Source organism: Pelmatolapia mariae, linkage group LG7 (genome assembly GCF_036321145.2).
Source record: "Pelmatolapia mariae isolate MD_Pm_ZW linkage group LG7, Pm_UMD_F_2, whole genome shotgun sequence".
Lineage (NCBI taxonomy): Eukaryota > Metazoa > Chordata > Actinopteri > Cichliformes > Cichlidae > Pelmatolapia > Pelmatolapia mariae.
Genome location: NC_086233.1, coordinates 33,479,841 through 33,486,516, shown reverse-complemented (window position 1 = coordinate 33,486,516; position 6,676 = coordinate 33,479,841).

The following is a 6,676-nucleotide window of genomic DNA, read 5'->3' as shown; positions in this document are numbered from 1 at the left end:
GTCTGCAAGTACGAGCTCAGTCACAAGAGCATTGCGGCATTTAGGGCAAGGAGCTGGTTGTGTTAGCTGACACACTGATATAATTAGGTCGTAATAAATAAGAAAGGCAACGGGGAGTGAGGGCGTGCCTCAACAGTGGCCATTAGAGAAACCACATGGGTTGCTTTTTAAGAAAAAAGTCACCCGTCTACCTGGAAATACGCACACTTTCTCTTCTTCCCGCTTGGTCTCGCACACATTTGCTCAGTGTCCTACTTGCAGAGTCCTTAAGAGTGTTGTTCCAAACCCCAGAAGCCCTGGCCCTTTAAGTGAGCTAACTGGGATGGTTGTAGGCTCAAACCAACCTTAATTAGTACACTTACTGCACAGCGAGGGCAGGTATGAACTCGAGCCTCTGCACTGCAGTTTCCCTCAGATTAAGCCTCTTTTAGACGAGGCTGTAACCTCCCACAATGACTCAGTAATTAACTTCATTAGCTTCCCATTCTCTTTTTGGTTTGGCAAAGTAGGTTAGGCTTAGTTTTGGCCTCTGTTGAGATAATAGTCTTAGAATTCAGTTAATCTTGTCCGTCTGTGTTCTATCTCCTCTATCTCCACCGGAGTTGCTGTATTTCATGAGTGTTACCTGCTGTTCATCTCAGAGACACGCACGTGCGCAAGCAGGTTGTAATGACTCAGGCATCGGGTTTTAATAAGCAGAGCTTTACCCGTAGATCCTTCTGTGATTTGCATCCATGTCGGACACGAGGCGTAAAGCGAGGCTGATTGATTCATGGCTCGTCCTATATTGGAGCGAGAGAGAGGGAGAGAGAGATAGAGGAAGGCCGTAGATTTATTATCAAGCTCAGCGACAAAGGGAGGAAGAGAGTGTGCATATGTTAATCCGCTGGGTGAACGATGATCAAAGACTGGAACAAGCTGAGCCCTGCTGATCGCCTCGGGGCAAACGATGCTCTCCAAGCAGCTGGGAAAGTGTGAAGACGAGGAGTAAACAGATAGTTAGAAAAATCAATAGCTGAGGTTTTGGGCCATGGCTCGGTGTGAAGGTCAAAGTAGGCTGGTGTCCGCTGCGCGTGAAGGGAAGTCTAGAAACCAGGAGTGCTTTTAGGCCAATTTGCAAGCAGTGATGTGTTTACAGCTGAGTTGTTTCCAGGAATGGAGTTGAATTTGAGGTTACGGCCGCTCTGGTCGTCTGAGTTTTATATATGTATAAAACGCCATGAAAAGAAAAAAAAATCAGATTTCTGGTTGATTCTTAAGGATTCAGTTCATGAGCAGTGGCATGGGTGTGTGTGTGGAATATGAGGACCTCACGTCAGCTCATTTGGGCTTCAAAGGAAGCAGGATTTTCTTTTTAGTGTCAGTACACCCTGCGTGGGTCTCGTTTGTTCATCATCTGTTATCCCACCATTTTCTTCACACTGACCTAAAGCATTCCCATGAGACCTCTGCCTCAGATGCCCACACTGCCTGACTGCTTTAAGAATTTAAGCCATCTGTGTGATCCCGCCCTCGAAGATCATTTTTGGCTTGAATTATGAACTTCCTTCATTATAAACTTCTAATTCTTCTGTGGGCTATGGAAGAAATGCAGATAAGCAAGCAAATTCTTTTTCATCAAAATTGTCTGTTAAAAAAAATCTATTATCTGTCAGCACTCTGTTTTTATGTATTCATATCTTTTGTTTGCCAATAGCTGAATAATTAAGATTGCTTAGCTTTTTACCCCCAAACTTTGCCGTCTTTTGACTTTCTCCACTTCTGAAGCGGATTATTTTTGTGATTAGTCACTTTGTTTAATCTGTTAATGATGGCGTCCCCTCAGGCTAAATGCCTGATTCGCGCTTACCGGCTTATTTATTCATTTGTACTTGTGACGTGTTAATCTGCATAAACGGCAAAGAGCTCCACGAGGACCCCCGAACGTCTCTCTGCACCTGTCAATTACAAGAAATCCAAGACACCAGGAAGCAGCCACCCTGGTCTCCTCACCTTGATCAGGGTAGAAGGCTGCCTGTCAATCAGCTCTCATCTTCCCCGTCCTGTCAGGGAGATACTGATATTCAAAGCTTCATCTCTACCTCAGGTCTGCGGCATTAATCGAAAAGAACTGCTGCTAATTAGAGTTGATTAAAGAAAGCGCTGTACGCCGGAGAAACCGACAATACAAAAGCAACATCATGCAGTGCTTTTTTTCTTTTATTACTCTGGGGCAGTGGCTGACATCTTTAGGCTTGCGGCCACCTGTCATAGTCTGCATATATTAAATGCTCTATAATCACATATTTTGACCCAGCCATCATAGATTGCTTAATCGTGCAATGACTTTTGGAATGTGTCTCAATTATGTATTTTCTGGCAATCTCATTTTTGTCCATTTTTGTTTTGTACCATGTTGCAGCTGCCCAGTAATTTAACTGTGATGACAACCCCTCATTGCTTTGCAGTGGCAGTGCATGAGTTTACAGTGTTGCCTTGCTAACTGTCTACACCTGACAAGGTATGGATGAGGGTAGTCCAATTAAGAGACACCAATTCTCGCAAGACTTTGGCTGAAGCTAAATTATTTATAGTTTAATCATTTAAAATGGTTTTCTAAAAACTCCAGGCCTAGGCCAAGATTCCAAAAGTTTTGATTATCGAGTGGCGATTTTAAGAGTCAGCATGTAACTGAGGACTACACAAGAAAAACGCACACACTGAACATGGTGGTGTTTGTCACTGTTGTAGAGATTAAGTCTGGTAGAACAGAAGAGTTGAAACTGAAGACTCCCTCAGTCTTGTTCTGTGGCGCTTTATCTTTGTATCAAATGAATTGTAGACAAATGAAAAGTACCACACTGTAGTTTTTTTTCCTTGCCGTGTTCAAGGGATCCACAACATGCAACCACTTTGAGGATGCTGGGCCTACATCTAGGTAATTTTTGCTACTTTTAGAGTGCAGTTGGAGAAATGAAGCAAAGCTTGTCTTGGTTAAAGCAATTTGAGCATTTTTGGTAGTCGGGTGATACCTTACACCTTTACACCTTGAGCGACGTCATAAATCACAGACTGTTTCATCATTTACGTGCAACCTCGTGTGAGGAGGGGGAGGATGATCCAGATGAAGAATATTGAAAAGCACAATGCATACTATTCACAAGTTTTGACTAAACTGCCAGGAGAATGAATGTGCACAGTACATCTAAAAAGGAAGACCTCTCTGCAGATGACCTGTTCTGCAGAGTGGCCATTAGCAAATCCTCCAGTTTGTTGTTGGACAGTCTGAGACCTATAATTTACTGCAGCACAGTTCGCTTAGCCCTACAGCAGGCCTCTGGTTATCAGATGCAAATTTTCCCAAATGAAACGAATGGGAAATATCAACAAGCTCTGAGTAATTGCAGCTGATAAAAAATGCATGGGGGTTGTGGTGCCGGACTCGATTCCTGCAGAAGCAGGGAAGTTATCTCTCATTACCCAGACTGTGATAAAGCACATCGACTTCGCCATCAAGCCAAAGCAATGCATTCAGCTCCGTCTAATAAAGCCTGTCTACCACGCGTTTCCTTGTGAAATCCATTGAAGGAGTTTGTTACGGACAAGAATATTGTTAGTGGCTGCAACGATTAATTTTGTTTCTCTCTGCTTTTGACGCTTGCCACTGACTAAAAGTCTATGCATGTGAAGTTTAGATGTTTTATTCATTGTGAAACTTAATTTATATACAAGTATAAATGTACACTGTGAAAATCTCACTCTAACAACCTCCACAGCACACTTAAAAACTACAGTCTTTTGCAATTCATCATCGGCGTACTGAGGGGTTACAACATCGGCTTCTTTCCTTTTTTTTTTTTAACTGTGCCACAATGCAAGAATTCAGTCCTTCTATCCATCACCGGAGTAAGTAAAGGAGTCACGACAAGCTCTGATTCAATCTGCCATGCAAAACAGCTGTTTGGCTCCAAGAAACTTGAATAATAAAAAGGGTGGCATGACGGCTGTCGCAGTGAGCACAGCTGGAGATCCAAAACCAAAAACACGACACTAGATTATAAGGAATGAATGAGGGTGATTTCAGAGCAACGATAAGCAGATTTTTTTTGTGCTTACAGGACACGAGTCCAAACTGTTGAGATTTGAAAAACATTCCAAATTGAAAAGCAGATACAGATGAAAATCTAGGAAGTTTCTTAGCTCTTTTACTGCTTATTACATAAACTCACTGTGACTATTTCTGTTGTTTATTTTTGAACCTTTTCATCTGTGCATTACTGTAGTTTGTGCTAAGATGTTTGCAAAACTAAACGCAGCTTCAGCTATACTTTAATTGAATGATAATCAAAAAATTCTCCATCTGCTAAACTACATTGTAAATGTAATATAAATGCATTATCATACTCACCATATTGGCCTAATACAAACCCACTTAAGTCACAGCAGTCAAATCTATATTTTTGTACCCTGTGTGTCCAAATCTCATTGTGCATTCATGCAGTGTTGGAATAACGTAAAAAATTAATTTCCAACTGGGAAAATTCACGTGAACTCTTCCTCAAGTTGTATTAAAAAAAACCAAACAGATACAATTTTGGCAACTTGTTGATGTTCTACACAAAAACACAGTGAATGAAAATAAATTTGTCAAATCAAATCATAGAATGGTGGAAAAATTGCAGGTAAGGTACAGCTGTGTTTTTATTATTACTCCTTATACTGGAAACGCAGCTTCCAGCATGTTTTGTAAACACTCTGAGCATTAAAATTCAACAAATCTTATATGTAGCGTCCGTGTTGTTTCCACATTCTGGCTTTAAAAACGCACGAACACACTAAAATTGGAGAAACAACTTTGCAGTTTTGAACAGTGACTGCAGCTGTATGTGAGACAGTGAAGTAGTTTGAAAACAATGCATTACTGCTGGAGGATTTCACAGCTCTGAAATAAAAGAAATTTAATACCTTCCTGGCCCAAAAACCCCCACAAAAAAACAAAAACAACAAATTTTTAAAGTATACTTTGGAAAATGTTGGGCAGCTGAGCAAAGTATACTTGTAATAAACACCAGACACCTGCAAAAATCAAGTTTTTAATATTCACCGTGCTGTTCGAGCTGTCAGAAGACGCTGCCTGCTTGATGGCAGATTAACTGTGAACTTAGAGATCTGCCTGTATGATGCCCATGCATGCAGACGGGAAAAAAAAACCAACTTCATATCTCAACAAGGGTTAACGCTTGTGGCAGTGCACTGACGTCAACAGCTGTTCTCAAACAAGCCCTTTGATGACTCATTGACAGCAGAAGCTCCGGATTGCCACTTTCACTAACTGGGGAAATGTCAGCGTCTGTGCTCGACTGAGGCTGATCACAGTCCCCAACAGCTCCCGCCTGCCAGAACAAGGCAGTGATGAAATAGCTCCGGTGTTAATGGATGTGAGAGCAATCTTGACCCTTTCCAAAGAGCAGGCTCTCTCTCTCCATTAAAAGGGGCCCTTGCTTTGGTTGGGATCAGAGCCTTGGCTCTCTCTGTGCCATGGGGAGTAACCAGACAAAGGTAATTGTACGCCTCCTCTGCCCCTCCACCTCCACACCAGGACTCTGGGGAGAGCCCGTGGAGGACACAGACTTTGAAATGGAGAGAAAACACACCCAGACAAGCAATGATTAGGTTATTAGTGCCGAGGTGACTAATTACCTAAATGTACTGTCAAAATGGGGAGCAGGAGGGGGAGTTGAGCTGCAAGGTGAGGAGAGGAGAGCAGAGCAAAGGTGGAGTGTTTGGAGAAACTCAGGTTTATCTCCTCTCTCCCCCTTCCCCAGGCAGGGCTGCAGGGGTGGGTCCCTCACTATGTCTCTCTTTCCCTGCGGCATCCCCCCAGCCTGCTGCTCAGCTCCCAGTGACATCTGCTCGTAGCACTGCGTGCCCCCCCCCCAGCCCCTTGGACGCTGGAGTACCACACAACACATGCCTCCCCGTGCAGATGTTCAGGTCCCTGGGTCCTCCCTGCGTGGATCGCGTTGGGCCCGTTTGATGTGTGATGAAACGGAATCGAGCGAGCCACTCGGGGACCTGGGGAGCAAAGTGGGGAGAGCGGGGGGTGACGTTGGGTACCAGGGAAAACATGAGAGCCAGGGAAGGAGGTGGGGAGGAGGTGGGGAAGAGTACAGTGAAAATGGGATGTTGGGATACGTCTCATTATAATATGAATCAGAGGCCAGGCACAGACTGCAGAGCTGAGATGCTGCTTCACTGGAGGTCTGAAATGCTCAGGAGGAAGATGAGAATGGAGCAGAAGGAAGGACATAAAAAGGAAAAGGAAATAAATGAGACAAGAAGAAGATAATAAAAATGGAGGAATTAGGGAGAAGGGGGAGATAGGAAGGGAAGAGTGAAAAATAGACTGTAAAAGAAAAAAGGAAGAAAAGTAGAGGAGATGGACATATGAAGTGAGAAAACAGGAAACAAAGTTGAAATTAGAAGAAACATCAGTGCAGGAGGTCAAGTCAATGTGAGGGAAAGAGAGAAAGGAAATTCGAGGAAATGCAAAAGGAAGTTTTGGGGGAAGGGCGAAAGAGGAAGAAATTAGATAAAGAACTGGGAAGAAAGAAAGAGCAGAAATGAGAACATGAGGAAAAAGGAAAGTAAATTGGAGAAGAAGAAATTAATAAAATTAAATGAGAAACAGTGAAAA